Below are 16,975 nucleotides of genomic sequence, written 5' to 3'. Positions count from 1 at the left end.
CCTGTTGGAACAGCAAGTTCCCTTGCCGGTCTAGGAATGGTAGAACGATGGGTTCGATGACGGTTTGGATGTACCGTGCACTATTCAGTGTCCCCTCGACGATCACCAGTGGTGTACGGCCAGTGTAGGAGATCGCTCCCCACACCATGATGCCGGGTGTTGGCCCTGTGTGCCTCGATCGTATGCAGTCCTGATTGTGGCGCTCACCTGCACGGCGCCAAACACGCATACGACCATCATTGGCACCAAGGCAGAAGCGACTCTCATCGCTGAAGACGACACGTCTCCATTCGTCCCTCCATTCACGCCTGTCGCGACACCACTGGAGGCGGGCTGCACGATGTTGGGGCGTGAGCGGAAGACGGCCTAACGGTGTGCGGGACCGTAGCCCAGCTTCATGGAGACGGTTGCGAATGGTCCTCGCCGATACCCCAGGAGCAACAGTGTCCCTAATTTGTTGGGAAGTGGCGGTGCGGTCCCCTACGGCACTGCGTAGGATCCTACGGTCTTGGCGTGCATCAGTGCGTCGCTGCGGTCCGGTCCCAGGTCGACGGGCACGTGCACCTTCCGCCGACAACTGGCGACAACATCGATGTACTGTGGAGACCTCACGCCCCACGTGTTGAGCAATTCGGCGGTACGTCCACCCCGCCTCCCGCATGCCCACTGTACGCCCTCGCTCAAAGTCCGTCAACTGCACATACGGTTCACGTCCACGCTGTCGCGGCATGCTACCAGTGTTAAAGACTGCGATGGAGCTCCGTATGCCACGGCAAACTGGCTGACACTGACGGCGGCGGTGCACAAATGCTGCGCAGCTAGCGCCATTCGACGGCCAACACCGCGGTTTCTGGTGTGTCCGCTGTGCCGTGCGTGTGATCATTGCTTGTACAGCCCTCTCGCAGTGTCCGGAGCAAGTATGGTGGGTCTGACACACCGGTGTCAATGTGTTCTTTTTTCCATTTCCAGGAGTGTAAATAACGATACAAGTGCAGTCGTACGCATTTTCATACATTTCACAAGGTTCTCATAAAACCACTTATTCTCCTCTTTTACAAATGGAATCATTTCAGCTAAATTCCTTCTCTTTTCTTCAGATAACCGTGGTTCACAGTGCAGTGTTTCCAGCTGCATCCATTGAACATCAGAATGCTTCATGTTCCTCAACAAGATGTAGTATTCCCTGAATTCTTCAATTGCATTGAGAGTTGACCGACCTTGCAGTATCCCTAGTCGTTCAGCAGTCAAGCTGATCCACTGTGCTTTTGAAATATGCACATTGTTGAAATTTATATTTCTCAGCAGCTGATTTAAAATCGTAAAAATCTCTTTCTTGCGTAACAGTCACTTCGAATCGTGCTGTATGCGTAGATTCAGTGATAAAGCCAACTAAATCTTTCGGAACTTCACACGCAGTTAGCCTCTTTCGTTTCTCAATGTGAGTAAAATTACGATCGCAAGACATAAAAGAGTGTCCTTTCACCAATAACTTGTATTCTATTTCCGTAAGGTAACCCTTTTTTGTTAGGTACGTACATGATTCCATGCAAGGAGTTAACTACAACCTCATAATCAGAACGATGATTGTTGTCGACACTAAATTCATTTCAATAATGAATTAAACGCATTAAAATACTTTCACATTACTTACGTTGGTTACAAGCTTTGTAATAAATGTCAGAATGACAGTCGAAGTCCACCTGATGCTGCCTAGTTTCTTCTTTTCACTTTGAGCCCTCTCTTCCTCCGTTTTGGTGCAGTTTTCCTTTTCATTTTGCAATATTATATATTATCTACATATAATGAGTACATCAGCAATGCCGTATTGTTGTAAAAAACCCACAGAGCCACTTCAATTGTCAGTAATTCACACATGTAGTATTCCTGGAATTCTGTTATTGCATTGAGAGTTGACCGAACTTGCAGTACCCCTAGCCGTTCAGCAGTCAGTCTGATCCACTGTGTTTTTGATATATGCACATTGTTGAAATTTTTATTTTATTTAAATTTAAATATTTACATTTTTTGGGCTTAGACACGAGCGCCATCTTTAGACAGCTGTAACACTGTTTCCCGCTGTCTTAGCGCCTGTATGAGAATGTATGTTATTGGCCTTGGCATATACAGCGTTGGCCCATTGTTTATTTACATTCTACAATGATTATCAACCTGAAATGCACATCTGCTCGATGGGGCAGGATATCCTACAATTTCAGCTACGGTACACACTTCCGAAGTCACAGAAATATCTCATCAGATAAAGTTTTACAGAGATGCACACGTTCGCAACAGTCCTTTTGCATGTACAAGGAAAACGAAGTGCTATCACGTTTTTATTCAAAAGCTAATAGATCTATTGACGGTTTTGATGCAGATATCTCGTGGTGTACAATACACGTTTCTCGTAACTATCTTGTATGATAGGATGCAGTAAACCCTCATTCCACAAATGTCCGAGTATTAAAGAACACTTTCGCCACCAAAGTCTGCTCAGGTATCATAGATGAAAGTCTGACTGAGCAGTACATCCTTCCTCTCCGCCCAACGTATCAGCGGTACTTGATTTTCCTGCAAAAAGTGGTGGTAGAGTTCTTGAAAGGTATGTCGCTTAAAAGTTCCCGTCCAGGCTACCACGACGTCAACATTCGAAGTGAGGCAGTGGTGAGGCGAAGACGCCTTGTTTGCGTCTTGCCTGTTGCGCTGCTTGCGAGTGAGCTCGCGTTTGTTTACTTCGGTGTAACGGCTGACCTTCGTGTCCGAATTCATCGACCATCATGGCGTTTACCTACAGCCAACCCACGATTGAATTAACCTTTCCTTTGAATAAGGAACGACCGAAAGCAGAGGAAGAAGAATGGTTTATACGGGACGAAATGCGTCTCCCGTCGCACGATGTTATCAGGATTCATTTTTTGATCCTTAGTACCACTGTGTACATAAAGCTGGCGGATGAAGAGCTGTGCGCCGACGTTGTGCGGCGCCATGATGCCGATTTCAAGTTCCGATACCCTGACAGTCAAACGTTGAAGGTTTTCGAATTCCCGTTCGAGGTGACGTCGGACATGTCATGTACAGTAGTCACCCGCACACTTGTTTAGGTTGTGGCCAGGTAGGTCATGTCCGTTCTGAAGGTCTCCAACATAGACTGGTTCAGGCGCCGGTTGGAGACGTTGCTTTCCCTGCGGTGCCCACTATGTTTACCTCTATCTTAACACGTCCGCGGCGGGGCTGCCCGCTTCGCCCACTCTGAATCAGTCCGCACCGGCGTCGACTCCTCCCGACGACACGATGAACATTTTACCTGTTTCTGCTACATTGCCTGTCGGAGGCAGTACCAGCAGACGATGTCCGTCAGCAGATGTAAGCCGTCCGTCCCGACCCCACGGTTATTGATATTGGTATAGATCTTCGCTTTTGCGCTGTCTGGCCGCATGTCGGACGACAGCCGTCCGCTATCCCACACGGAACAATATGTTAGTAAGCAACGGTCGCCGGGGAAAGGGAAGAGACAACGTTGTACCCTTTCTGATGATTGCCCCCTTCGGAAGTGTGTACAGGATGACGACCCTCATACTGATGATGTGATGTCCTCCGACGTCCTCCCACCTGACGGCGCGACATCTATCCCTGCCACCGTCTCCCGACAGCATCCACCTATGGATACCTACCTTCCCCCGCCTGCGACTGGTGCAGTTGCCCCTATTTCTGTGTCTGACGCTACCTGCGGGAGCACCTCTGATAGCGTTCCACCGAACCAGTCCAGTGAGACGTCTGTCTTCTGAGCGAGCGACGTCAATGCTGAGGATGGACGTTCTGGAAGTGCATAGAGCGATGGAGCTCTCTTGGTGGGATCGACTCTCCCTTCCCTGACAATGATGTGTACTTCAAGGGGGGCCTAATGGGGAGCTCCTCGTGCTTCCTCCGTTTGGACTGTCCGCCCCCCTTGTGAAGGTCGTACTTTCTCCTCTGAGGTAGTCACGCCTCTCTTCTTGGGTAGGCAGGATGCCTTAATCATGGGAGGCGACTTCAACTCCATCCAGACCCACAAAGACCAACTCTGCGTCACTCTCCATGCACAGTGCTAGCGGCAATTGTCCAGCACTTCAACCTTGTGGACTCTTGGGAGGACGTTCATGGTGATCATCAAGGGTTGACGCATTTCACTAGCTACTCTTCCTGTCGCCTCTGTCGTGATATCACAGGAGGGGTGAAACCTGCTGAATCCTGGCCTGTTGCATTTTCTGACTATGACGCATATATCTTTGCCATCACTATCTACAGTCAAGTGCTGTGGTGTAGCTGGGGACCATGGAAACTTAACACAATCCATCTTACTTCACCTGACAGCCAGTAGCTCACTGAGACCACATGGACAGCCTGTCGTCGACGTGCATATCAATCAGCCCTGTCATCCAGAATGAGATTTTCACTCTGCAGCGGAGTGTGCGCTGATATGAAACTTCCTGGCAGATTAAAACTGTGTGCCGGACCGAGACTCGAACTCGGGACCTTTGCCTTTCGCGGGCAAGCGATCTACCAACTGAGCTACCCAAGCACGACTCACGGCCATTCCTCACAGCTTTACTGGAGACGAGGTACTGCAGAAGTAAAGCTGTGAGGACGGGCCGTGAGTCGTGCTTGGATAGCTCAGTTGGTAGAGCGCTTGCCCGCGAAAGGCAAAGGTCCCGAGTTCGAGTCTCGGTCCGGCACACAGTTTTAATCTGCCAGGAAGTTTCAGCCCTGTCATGGTGGTCCTGTGCAAAAAGCCTGACCTCTGTAAGGCCTTGATTGTTTATGGTAGGGAGGTCGCGGTCTGGATATGACGAGCTTGAGATTTCTAGTTCACTATTCTCTGGGAATGTGCTATGATGCCGTATTCGCCAGAGCGTCAGGCGATGGTGAATTGTGCCGAGGCACAGCTCACTGCCCTCTCTTGACCTCAGCTTGAAGGAGCTATGGCCAGGGCACACACACACGACGGTTTAGTTCAGCTTTCTATAGCGGAATGCCACCGTCAGAACTCTTTGATTAATGTCCTTGTGACTGATGATGGGCGGCGGTTAGATACCCAACGTGATTTAGGGTGTGCCCTCCATGCACATTATATTAAGTTGTGCTATGCACAACGTCACCATCCTGCTAGCATTGTGGCGGTCCCTCGACTCTAATTTGCTTGGTTCCTGGGGATGCAAAGATGAATCTGCTTGCCAACGTCGAGGAGGACAAAGTCCATGATGCTATCCAGGTGAGTTCTACGAATAAGTTGCCTGGCTCTGACGGCCTCCCATTACAATCTGATCAGACAGTTCGTCCCATACTGGCGCCAGTGTCGACGGAAATGTGTCGGCATCTTATGTCGCCTATCGTGCGAGCTCCAGACAGTTTCCTCGATAGTCTCCTCTTTCCCAACACAAACCTCATGTACATCATGGATATTTCATTGCTGCCCCTTGACATTGCTGAACAGCAACACAAAGATCTTTATCCGGCTGTTGGCTGCATCATGTAAACGAACGGCCCAGTATGAGATTTCCCCTGATCGAACCTCCTTGGGAGGTGTTAGTAGCATCCGCACTGCCCTCTGTTGGTATCGAGACGTAATGGCTTATCTGTACTTGACTTCAGCCAGGCGTTCAATCAGGTCGATCACAACTACCTGGAAGAGGTGCTCCCCAATATGGGATACCCTGACACTACCGTTGACGTCGTAATGCATCTCCTTCGCAGATGGCTGTCTCAGTCCTCCCATCTTGATTCGTGATTCCGTGCGTCAAGGCTGCCTGCTCTCTGCACAGTTGTATGCTTTCTCCATGGAACTGTTTCTCTGAAGACTCCGACAACGCCTGTCTGGGATGCCTCGTGGTTGCCATGTATTCAGCTGCACTTCTTATGTGGACAATCTCGTCCTTGTTCTTTGCGCAAGTGCAGAGATCATCGTTTACGAGTCCTCAGTCTTCTACAAAGGACTTAATATGCAAATGTATATTTGGTATCATGTATCCCCTACGTGGCACAGACACACCCCAGTCCACCGTCCGTGGTCCGATGCGTGCTACTGGCACTGGGTTCATATTTTTGCCACAGCTTGCTGTTCAAGAAACAGTAGAAGACCCTCTTCCTTCCAGGTTGCATGGGTGGTTTAGGTCTGTATCATGTCCCTGACAGAGCAACAGCCCTTTTCGTCAGTTCTCAAATGCTGTTGTGGCGCCGTTCCCCACATGCCATACCAGCTTGTTGCTGGAGGCCCTTGCACTATGCTCTCTCTCAGCCACAATCTAGCGTTCGGACGTCCCGCCGCCCTTCTTTTACTTCCGCCATTTTTCCTCGAACTGAGCTTACTGCGATATTAGCAACGCGGTTGATGTCCACGAATGCGATCTATGGCTTTCTTCAGCAGAACAAGTCACCGAATGTGTGTGAGGGGAAGGGTCCCCACGTAGACTGGCGCACCATCTGGTGATCGATGTTCAGTCCTTATCTCGCCACTGACGTCCAATCTGCATGGTACCGCCGGCCGGAGTGGCCGAGCGGTTCTAGGCGCTTCAGTCTGGAACCGCGCTACCGCTACGGTCGCAGGTTCGAATCCTGCCTCGGGCATGGATGTGTGTGATGTCCTTAGGTTAGTTAGGTTTAAGTAGTTGTAAGTTAGTTCTCAGAAGTTGAGTTGGTTGGTTGGTTGGTTGGTTGTTTCGGGGAAGGAAACCAGACAGCGAGGTCATCGGTCTCATCGGATTAGGGAAGGACGGGGAAGGAAGTCGGCCGTGCCCTTTGAAAGGAACCATCCCGGCATTTGCCTGGAGCGATTTAGGGAAATCACGGAAAACCTAAATCAGGATGGCCGGACGCGGGATTGAACCGTCGTCCTCCCGAATACGAGTCCAGTGTCTAACCACTGCGCCACCTCGCTCGGTCAGAAGTTAAGTCCCATAGTGCACAGAGCCATTTTTGGCATGGTACCATTCAGTCAATGGCAGATAAGTATATCGGTCTCGCCTGCACGGGATTCACCTTGCAGACAATCCATTACGTGTCGCCTGTGGTGTTCTGGACATGGGCGAGCATCGCCTGGTGTGCGGATCGGCGATAGGTGTCTGGTTCTTGGCGCGACAAATGCGGTCCTTTATTACCTGTACAATTCCTCATCAGATACCTCCTCACCTGCTTCTCTTTCCAGACTCAGGATACTTCCCAAAAATGTTGTGGAGCCGCAGTCCACTACTTGTTTGCTGACGGCGAGAAAAAGTCCTTGATTTATTGCACTTTTTAATGAACGACATTGAGTAGTCGTCCGAAATCCCAAATAGAGACAGTTTTTCTCCAGTTTTCATTGTAGTGTCTTTCATAACCCTCGTTGGAGTTGGGGTGTTACTTAATGAGGAGTTGATCCACGGCTTTCCACTCCCGGTACCGGTTATGCTCCGGTCATTAGAATGTTCTTCTCCGAGAAACTATGCGTCGATAGTCCCACTGAGAGTAGGGCTTTGTCGCTCCGCCCTCTTCGCGAAGTCGGTTCCTCCTATGGTCCCTAGTATTACAAAACACACACACACAAAAGTGTGTGTGTGTGTGTGTGTGTGTGTGTGTGTATGTGTGTGTGTTGTTGTGGTCTTCAGTCCAGATTGGTTTGATGCACCTCTCCATGCTACTATATCCTGTGCAAGCTTCTTCATCTCCAAATAACTACTGCACCCTGCATCCTTCTGAATTTTCTTAGTGTGTTCATCTCTTGCTCTCTCTCTACAATTTTTACTCTTCACGCTTCCCTCCAATACTAACTTGGCGATCCCTTGAAGCCTCAGAAAATGTCCTACCAACCAGTCCTTTCTTTTAGTCAAGTTGTGCCACAAATTCCTCTTCTCCCCAATTCTATCCAGTACCTCCTCATTAGTTACGTGATCTACCCATATAATCTTCAGCATTCCTCTGAAGCACCACATTTCGAAAGCTTCTATTCTCTTCTTGTCTAAACTATTTATCGTCCATGTTTCACATCCATACATGGCTACACTCCATACAAATACTTTCACAAAAGACTTCCCGACACTTAAATCTGTACTCGATGGTAACAAATTTCTCTTCTTCAGGAACGCTTTTCTTGCCGTTGCCAGTCTATATTTTATATCCTCTCTACTTCGACCATCATCAGTTATTTTGCTCCCTAAATAGCAAAACTCATCTACTACTTTAAAGTGTCTCATTTCCTAATCTAATTCCCTCAGCATCACCTGATTTAATTCGACTATATTCCATTATCCTCGTTTTGCTTTTGTTGATGTTCATCGTATAACCTCCTTTGAAGACACTGTCGCGTTCAACTGCTCTTCCAAGTCCTTTGCTATCTCTGACAGAATTACAATGTCATCGGCAAACATCAAAGTTTTTATTTCTTCTCCTTGGATTTTAATTCCTACTCCAAATTTTTCTTTCGTTTCCATTGCTGCTTGCTCAATAAATAGATTGAATAGGGGATGGGATCACTCCCTTCCCCACCACTGCTTCCCTTTCATGCCCCTCGACTCTTATAACTGCTGTCTGGTTTCTGTATAAATTGCAAATAGCCTTTCGCTCCCTGTATTTGACCCCCGCCACCTTCAGAATTTGAAACACAGTTTTCCAGTCAACATTGTCAAATGATTTCTGTAAGTCTACAAATGCTAGAAACGTAGGTTTGCCTTTGCTTAATCATTCTTCTAAGATAAGTCGTAGCGTCAGTGTTGCCTCAAGTGTTCCAACAGTTCTACAGAATCCAAACTGATCTTCCTCAAGGTTGGCTTCTATAAGTTTTTCCATTCGTCTGTAAAGAATTCGTGTTAGTATTTTGCAGCGGTGTCTTATTAAACTGATAGTTCGGTAATTTTCAGACATGTCAACACCTATTTTCTTTGGGTTGGAATTATTATATTCTGCTTGAAGCCTGAGGGTATTTCAGCTGTCTCATACATCTTGCTCACCAGGTGGTAGAGTTTTATCAGGGCTGGCTCTCCCAAGGTTGGTTCAGATGTCTCTGAGCACTATGCGACTTAACTTCTGAGGTCATCAGTCGCCTAGAACTTAGAACTAAATAAACCTAACTAACCTAAGGACATCACACACATCCATGCCCGAGGCAGGATTCGAACCTGCGACCGTAGCGGTCGCTCGGCTCCAGACTGTAGCGCCTAGACTCTCCCAAGGCTATCAGTAGTTCTAATGGAATGTTGTCTACTCCCGGGTTCTTTTTTCGACTTAGGTCTCTCAGTGCTCTGTCAAATTCTTCACGCAGTATCATATCTCTCATTTCATCTTCATCTACATATTCTTCCATTTCCATAATATTGCCCTCCAGAAAATCGCATATGTACAGACCCTCTATATACTCCTTCCTCATTTCGGCTTTCCCTTCATTGCTTAGGACTGATTTACCATCTGAGCTCTTGATATTCACACAGGTGGTTCTGTTTTCTCAAAACATCTCTCTAATTTTTTTAGGCGCCATCTATCTTACCCCTAATGATATATGCTTCTACATCCTTACATTTGTTCTCCAACCGAGCGAGGTGGCGCAGTGGTTAGCACACTGGACTCGCATTCGGGAGGACGACGGTTCAATCCCGTCTCCAACCATCCTGATTTAGGTTTTCCGTGATTTCCCTAAATCGTTTCGGGCATATGCCGGGATGGTTCCTTTGAAAGGGCACGGCCGATTTCCTTCCCAATCCTTCCCTAACCCGAGCTTGCGCTCCGTCTCTAATGACCTTGTTGTCGACGGGACGTTAAATACTAACCACCTACCTACCTTTGTTCTCCAGCCATTCCCGCTTCGCCGTTTTGCACTTCTTTTGATTTCATTTTTGAGACGTTTGTGTTCCTTTTTGCCTGCTAATTTACTGAATTTTCACATTTTGTACTTTCATCAATTAAATTCAGTATCTCTTCTGTTACCCAAGGATTCTACTAGCCCTCGTCTTTTTACCTACTTGATCCTCTCCTGCCTTTACTATTTCATCTCTTAAAGCTACTCATTCTTCTTCTACTGTATTTCTTTCCCTTGTTTTTGTCAATCGTTCCCTAATGATGGGTAGGTCGAAGAGGATCTTGAGCTAGGCCGCCAGTACAGACGCCTTTTGAATTTTCTTGTGTGGCTGTTGACGAGTCTCGTTTACGAGACCATTCAGCAATAATGAAGACGTGGTTTCGCGAGTTATAGGTGCTACGGAAGAAGTGGTTCACAGTATACCAGGTGTTTTAGACCAGATGTATCACAACTTCTCTACAAAAACAGTTTGCGCAAGTGACATGGTGGAGGTTATGTCGAGAAATTTTTGTGACTAATGAAATAAGAAACGGTAGTAATAGTGGAAGAACTAAAAACGGTAGTATTCTTGCTGATTTTAATTATATGGGCATTAGGCTACGTTTTTGTGCCTGACGTTTCGTCTTCTAAACTGGGACATACTCAGAGGCTACAAATATTTCGTTAATTAATTTTCGAATTCATACAAGATCAGCAGACCGAACTTATCCGGAACTGTGCAACGGTCTGGTCGCGACGTCGTTCGACTGCTGCCACAGATCAAGGATTCAACTGGTGTGTGTTACGGAGCTTGTACTGAAATGAAATGAAATGAGCGTGTGGCATCGTTGGCCGGGAGGCCGCATCCGGGGAAGTTCGGCCGCCAAGTGCGTGTTTTACACATTGGGCGACTTGCTCGCCGGTGAAGAGGATGAAATGATGATGAGGAGAACACAACGCCCAGTCCCCGAGCGGAGAAAATCTCCAATCTGGCCGGGAATCGAACCCGGGCCCGCTTGCATGGGAGGCGGGCACGTTACCACCCAGCTAAGCAGGCGGACGGAGCTTGTACTGCAGAGGTTTTAGTGCGGTTTCCCTTGTTTAGCGCTAAAGCTCAGAACGTGTCTACTTACGGTCCTCTTCCTTTTCTGTTAAAGTTATTTTTGTGTGTTTTTTTAAATTTCTATGGCTTCTCAGTATTAGCAGAGTAATGATGGGACACTGATAAACCTACAGTAACAAAGACTTGAACGTGGTTGTTTCCTGGCCCCAGTACATGATCTGCTATCGTTGACAGCCATGTTGCCCAAATGGCAGTTACTCTTGTGTGCTATAGACCGGATGCTGATGGTTATTTTACAGTTTCTATATACATCTGACTGCAGGTGGAAGATATTTTGTATACTCCTGTCGCGGTTTGAGGTTGACGTCACAAAAAATGAAATGAAATGATCGTGTGGCACTGTTGTCAAAGAGGCCCCATCCAGGGAAGTTCAGCCGCCGGGTTGCAGGTTTTTATTTCAGGAGACGCCACATTGGGCGACTTGTGTGTCGCTGATGATAATGAAACGATGATGAAGACACAATACTCAGTCCTCGAGCGGAGAAAATCTCCAACACAGCCCGGAATCGGTCCTGGACCTGCTGCGTGGTGGGCAAGCACGTTCCACTCGGCTAAGCAGGCGGGATTGACGTCACAATCTGACCGTTGCATGGCTCCATACAAACAGTTTCGCGTGCTGAGCTTGTTTCAATTCGAAAATCAAATAACGCAATCTCAACAGCCACTGATGATGCCTCTTGCATCAGGAGTTGAAACGTTAAACACAGAAACGTGCTTTAGACCACGACCCTATGCATGTACAACTGTAATCAACAAGGATATAAATACCGCCTGTGAAAGTCTGCATTGTGTGATGGAAACAGATTATTTCTGAACATATGTTCTCGTCACCCTTCTGTAACCCCTACAAATGTGAGGTACGAATTGAAGAGCACTGCTAAGAGGAAACGCTATCTTGAGAAAAATCACGTGCGAACTGCAACTAGAACATCTGAGGTTTGAAATCAAATAAGGTGGTGCAGTTGTTGAGCACTGGACTCGTATTTAGGAGGATGGTGATTGAAATCCCGCTCCGACTGTCCAATTTCAGTTTTCTGTAGTTAAACTCAATCACTTGATGCAAATAAGACACTCGTTTCTTTGGAAAGGATACGACCGATTTTCCTCCTCTGGAGTGAGCTGGACGTTCGACACCCTATACAGTAATCCTCACTTTGGCAATGTTTGTTTACCCTGCTGCAGCACAGACTGATGAATTAGTAGTCAAAGTGATGCGAACCTGTGATGCAAGAAATATCCTTATCACTCAGTAAGCCGAACTCGTAAATGTTAAAATTGTGACCTATTGCCAGAAGGTCATTCCCGCTTTGTAATGTCACGGCAGTTATTACAGCATATTTGGTCTGTAATAAAGTGGATATAGTGAGGCAATGATAGATGGGGCTGCCCCCCACTGCTTCAGCCAATAGAATTTCAAAGATTTTAGTTTATCTTTTGTGTTTTACATCTTTACACTTGTGTGCTGCGTCCCAAGTGTAGCTATTTCACATACATGAATGTTATGTATTCGATTTTTTTGTTGACTACAATGAAAAGCAGAAGGATGAACACGAAGTGAAGCACATAAGCTACACCTTACTAAGAGCATCGAAGCGATGATTGTGTTTTATGAGGTGCCATCCAAAATTTTCGGGACTGGTGCCGCCATTTATTGAAAATCTTAGCTTTGGATTAATGGTCACCATCACCCTCAAAGTAGTTCCCATCCACACCACATACACACCGGTCCCAGCGCTTCTGCCATTGGTCAAACGTTTCTGTAAGTCCTGTACTTTGAGGGTGTTTATGCTTCTTGAATCCTCTCTAGAGTTACTTTTTGCCAAAAAGGTTCTGGTGAGCAAGGACGTGTGACAGGTCACGTTGTCGTGATGCAACAGCCAGTTCCCTTGATGACAAAGTTCGGGCCGTCGTCGCCGCACGTTTTCGCAAAACGTCACAGTAGTACGCGGAATTCACTGTTTGGTTGGGTGGGACGAATTCTTTGTGCACAGTTCCCCTGGTATCAAAGAAAACGATGATCGTGATCTTCACTTTGCTCTTCACCTGTCTCGCTTATTTGGGTCTTGAAGAGCCTGGGCTCTTCCACTGGGACGATTGCTGCTTTGTCTTTGGGTCACAACAGTAAATCCATCCCTCGTCGCCAGTGATAACGCTTGACAAGAAGGTAGGATCATAAGATGCGGTCTGACGAACGTTTGTGCACACTTAAACACGCTGTGCCTTCTAATCGGCAGTCATGACCTTGGCACAAATTTTGCGGCGACATGCTGCATGCCCAATTCATCAGTCAACATTTGGTGACATGTCCCATAACCAATACTCATTTCATCTGCAAGTTCTTAAATGGTTCGACGTCGATTCACATGAACCAACTGTTGAAGTTTGGCAACAATGTCTGGCGTTGTGCGGCTAACGGGCCTTCTAGTATGAGCATCATCTTCAACGTCTGTACGGCCGGCCCTGAACCGAGCATGCCACTCAAACACTCGCGTAAGGCTCATGCTCTATCCCCCAAACACTTGTTGAAACATTGCAAGGGTCTCCATAGAACTTTTCCTGAGACTCGCACAGAATTTAATACACGCGGGCTGTTCTGTTCGCGGATACATCGTAAAATCGCCACACATCAAGAACAGAGTATTACGGGAATCACTGTGGCCACGCAACACGTCCTTCCCAGCTGAATGCGACTCTCCGCACACTGACTCATCAGATATGCAGCTCTCGCCACCTAGCGGTGCAAAGATGTACTACTCCTATGGCAGCACCAGTCCTGAAAAATTTGGATTTCACCACGTACGTCCATATCCAATGGACGAGTTACCATCAACAGCGTTAACTTGTATCACTCTGTGAAACACTAAGGAGAGGTTTGTTATTTATCCGAAGTTATTGTTGCAGGAAATTTACCTGACAATGTCTTTTCCGTTCACTGGTCACAAACGAATAACGAAAGTGTATCCATCGCTATCATTCGAGCTGGATACCTCAGAGGTGATAACCAAACCACTAGCTTGGGCTACCGACCTTGGTTACAGAAGTGGATTGTATCAGCTGTGCATGGAGAGACATTAAGCCATTTTTTTTAAATTTTATCCATATTTTGTAGCTTCAAACGTGACTGTATTCAATCTACTGGAAGTATGAATTATAAAACGCCTTCAGTCACAACTTTTCGTGTTTTATTAAGTACACGATGCATTTCGGACCCTATGGGTCCATCATCAGGTGTAATTTGTCTTAAAACAAGCTTTATTTTTTCTCTTGAATGAGGTGAAATGCATATTCCTGTCAGCCGGCCTCTGTGGCCGAGCGGTTCTAGGCGCTTCAGTCCGGGACGACGCTGCTGCTACGATCGCAGGTTCTAATCCTGCCTCGGGCATGGATGTGTGTGATACCTGTAGGTTAATTAGATTTAAGTAGTTCTACGTCTAGGGGACTGATGACCTCAGATGTTAAGTCCCATAGTGCTTAGAGCCATGCATATTTCTGTCATGGAAAGGTTTGATGTTAGGTTATGAATTTCGTAAGTCAAACGCGGAAAACATGTGCGAAATAGCGGAGAAGATGGAAACGAAACATATCATCAACAGTTTAGAAAACAATTTGGTAGTACTACATAATGAAGCCAATGGTAGGACCCTAAGTCTGTTAGAACAACTGGAGGTATACCTCCACAAAATCAAAAAACCAGAATCTGCATTGAATGAAGAAACGGATTTCGCAAGCCACAGTTATTTCAGTAATTTTAAAGACCGTATTCTTAAGTTATTTCCTGCATTTGTCAATTGTTTAATAATTATTAGCGCTACGAATAAATTCATCTTTGATCACACCATGTACAAAAATACCTGCGAAATGTTTACAAACGTGCAAATTAGATTAGATTAATACTTGTTCCATAGATCATGAATACGACACTTTGTAATGATGTGGAATGCGTCAGGATAATAAAAGATGTCTGTACAAGATATTACATTACACAAAATATTGCATGACACTAATGTTTAAGTTGTATTTTTCCCTTCATTTATATCTAAAAATTTAGCCAATGAGTAGAAGGAGTTGTCATCTAGAAATTCTTTTAATTTATTTTTAAATGTTAGTTGGCTATCTGTTAGGCTTTTGATGCTGTTTGGTAGGTGACCAAAGACTTTTGTGGCAGCATAATTTACCCCTTTCTGTGCCAAAGTCAGATTTAACCCTGCATAGTGAAGATCATCCTTTCCCCTGGTGTTATAGCTATGCACACTGCTATTACTTTTGAACTGGGTTGGATTATTAACAACAAATTTCATAAGTGAATATATATACTGTGAGGTTACTGTGAGGATCCCTAGATCCTTAAATAGGTGTCTGCAGGATGAGCGTGGGTGGGCTCCAGCAATTATTCTGATTACACGTTTTTGAGCAATGAATACTTTTCTACTCAACGATGAATTACCCCAGAATATGATGCCATACGAAAGCAGTGAATGAAAGTAGGCATAGTAAGCTAATTTACTGAGATTCTTATCACCAAAATCTGCAATAACCCTAATAGCATACGTAGCTGAACTCAGATGTTTCAGCAGACCATCAATGTGTTGCTTCCAGTTTAACCTCTCATCAATGGACACACCTAAAAATTTTGAAAATTCTACCTTAGCTACAGACTTCTGTTCAAAGTCTATATTTATTACTGGAGTTGTGCCATTTACTGTACGGAACTGTATATACTGTGTTTATCAAAATTTAAAGAGAGTCCGTTTGCTGAGAACCACTTAATAATTTTGTGAAACATCATTTACAATTGCATCACTTAGTTCTTGGTTTTTGGATATTATTACTATACTTGTATCATCAGCAAAAAGAACTAACTTTGCATCTTCATCAATGTGGAATGGTAAGTCATTAATGTATATCAAGAGCAGTAAAGGACCTAAGACCAAACCTGTGGGACCCCGTACTTGATAGCCCCCCCCCCCCCCCCCCCAGTTTGAGGAATCAGCTGTTGTTTTAACATTACATGAACCACTTATTTCAACTTTCTGCATTCTTCCAGTTAAGTATGAATTAAACCATTTGTGCACTGCCCCACTCAAACCATAATGATTTAGCTTATCTAAAAGAATTCCATGATTTACACAATCAAAGGCCATTGAGAGATCACAAAAAATACCAATGGGTGATGTCTAGTTATTCAGAGCATTTAATATTTGATCAGTGAAAGCGTATAAAGCATTTTCTGTTGAAAAGCCTTTCTGAAAACCAAACTGACATTTTGTTAGTACTTTATTTTTGCAAATATGGGAGGCTACTCTTGAATACATTACTTTCTCAAAAATTTTTGATAGAGCTGCCAGAAGAGAGATTGGGCGGTAGTTGTTGACATCCGACGTATCCCCCTTTTTATGCAATGGTTTTACAATGGCATATTTCGGTCTATCGGGGAAAACACCCTGCGCCAAAGAGCTATTACATACGTGGCTGATAATCCTACTTATCTGTGGGGAACAAGCTTTAAGTACCTTGCTGGAAATGCCATCAATTCCGTAAGAGCTTTTACTTTTCGGTGAGTTTATTATTTTACTGATTTCAGAGGGAGAGGTTGGTGGAATTACAGTTGTTTCAAACTGCACAGGTATGGCCTCTTCTACTAGTAGCCTTGCATCTTCTAGTGAAGATCTAGATCCTATTTTCTCCACAACATTTAAAAAATGATTATTGAAAATATTTTCAATTTCTGATTGTTTGTTAGTACACTTGTCATTCAGTTGTATGGCACTAAAGTCTTCCTGTACTCTTGGTTGCCCTGTTTCCCTTTCAATAATATTCCAAATTGCTTTAATTTTATTATCAGAGTTACTGATCTCAGACATGACACACATGCTGCCGGACTTTTTAATAACTTTTCTTAGTACCGTCCAATAGTTTTTATAATATTGAACAATTTTGGGCTCAGTACTCCCTCTTGCTGTTAGATACAGTTCTCTTTTACGGTTGCAAGATATTCTTATTCCTTTAGTTAGCCAAGGTTTTTTACATATTTTCTTGGAATTATGTTTAACTATTTTCTTGGGAAAACAATTTCCAAATAC

General features: G+C 45.3%; 1 non-coding gene across 1 annotated transcript; it reads left to right on the top strand.

Annotated features, from left to right (window-relative positions):
* Nucleotides 1-4,635: 4,635 nt before the first annotated feature.
* On the top strand, nt 4,636-4,710 carry Trnas-cga. The gene has a single exon. It is a non-coding gene; the product is annotated as a tRNA-Ser (tRNA).
* The last annotated feature ends 12,265 nt before the right edge of the window (nt 4,711-16,975 follow it).

Source organism: Schistocerca piceifrons, chromosome 2 (assembly GCF_021461385.2).
Source record: "Schistocerca piceifrons isolate TAMUIC-IGC-003096 chromosome 2, iqSchPice1.1, whole genome shotgun sequence".
Lineage (NCBI taxonomy): Eukaryota > Metazoa > Arthropoda > Insecta > Orthoptera > Acrididae > Schistocerca > Schistocerca piceifrons.
Note: the sequence above shows the minus strand (reverse complement) of the source record. Positions and strands in the feature narration are given on the sequence as shown.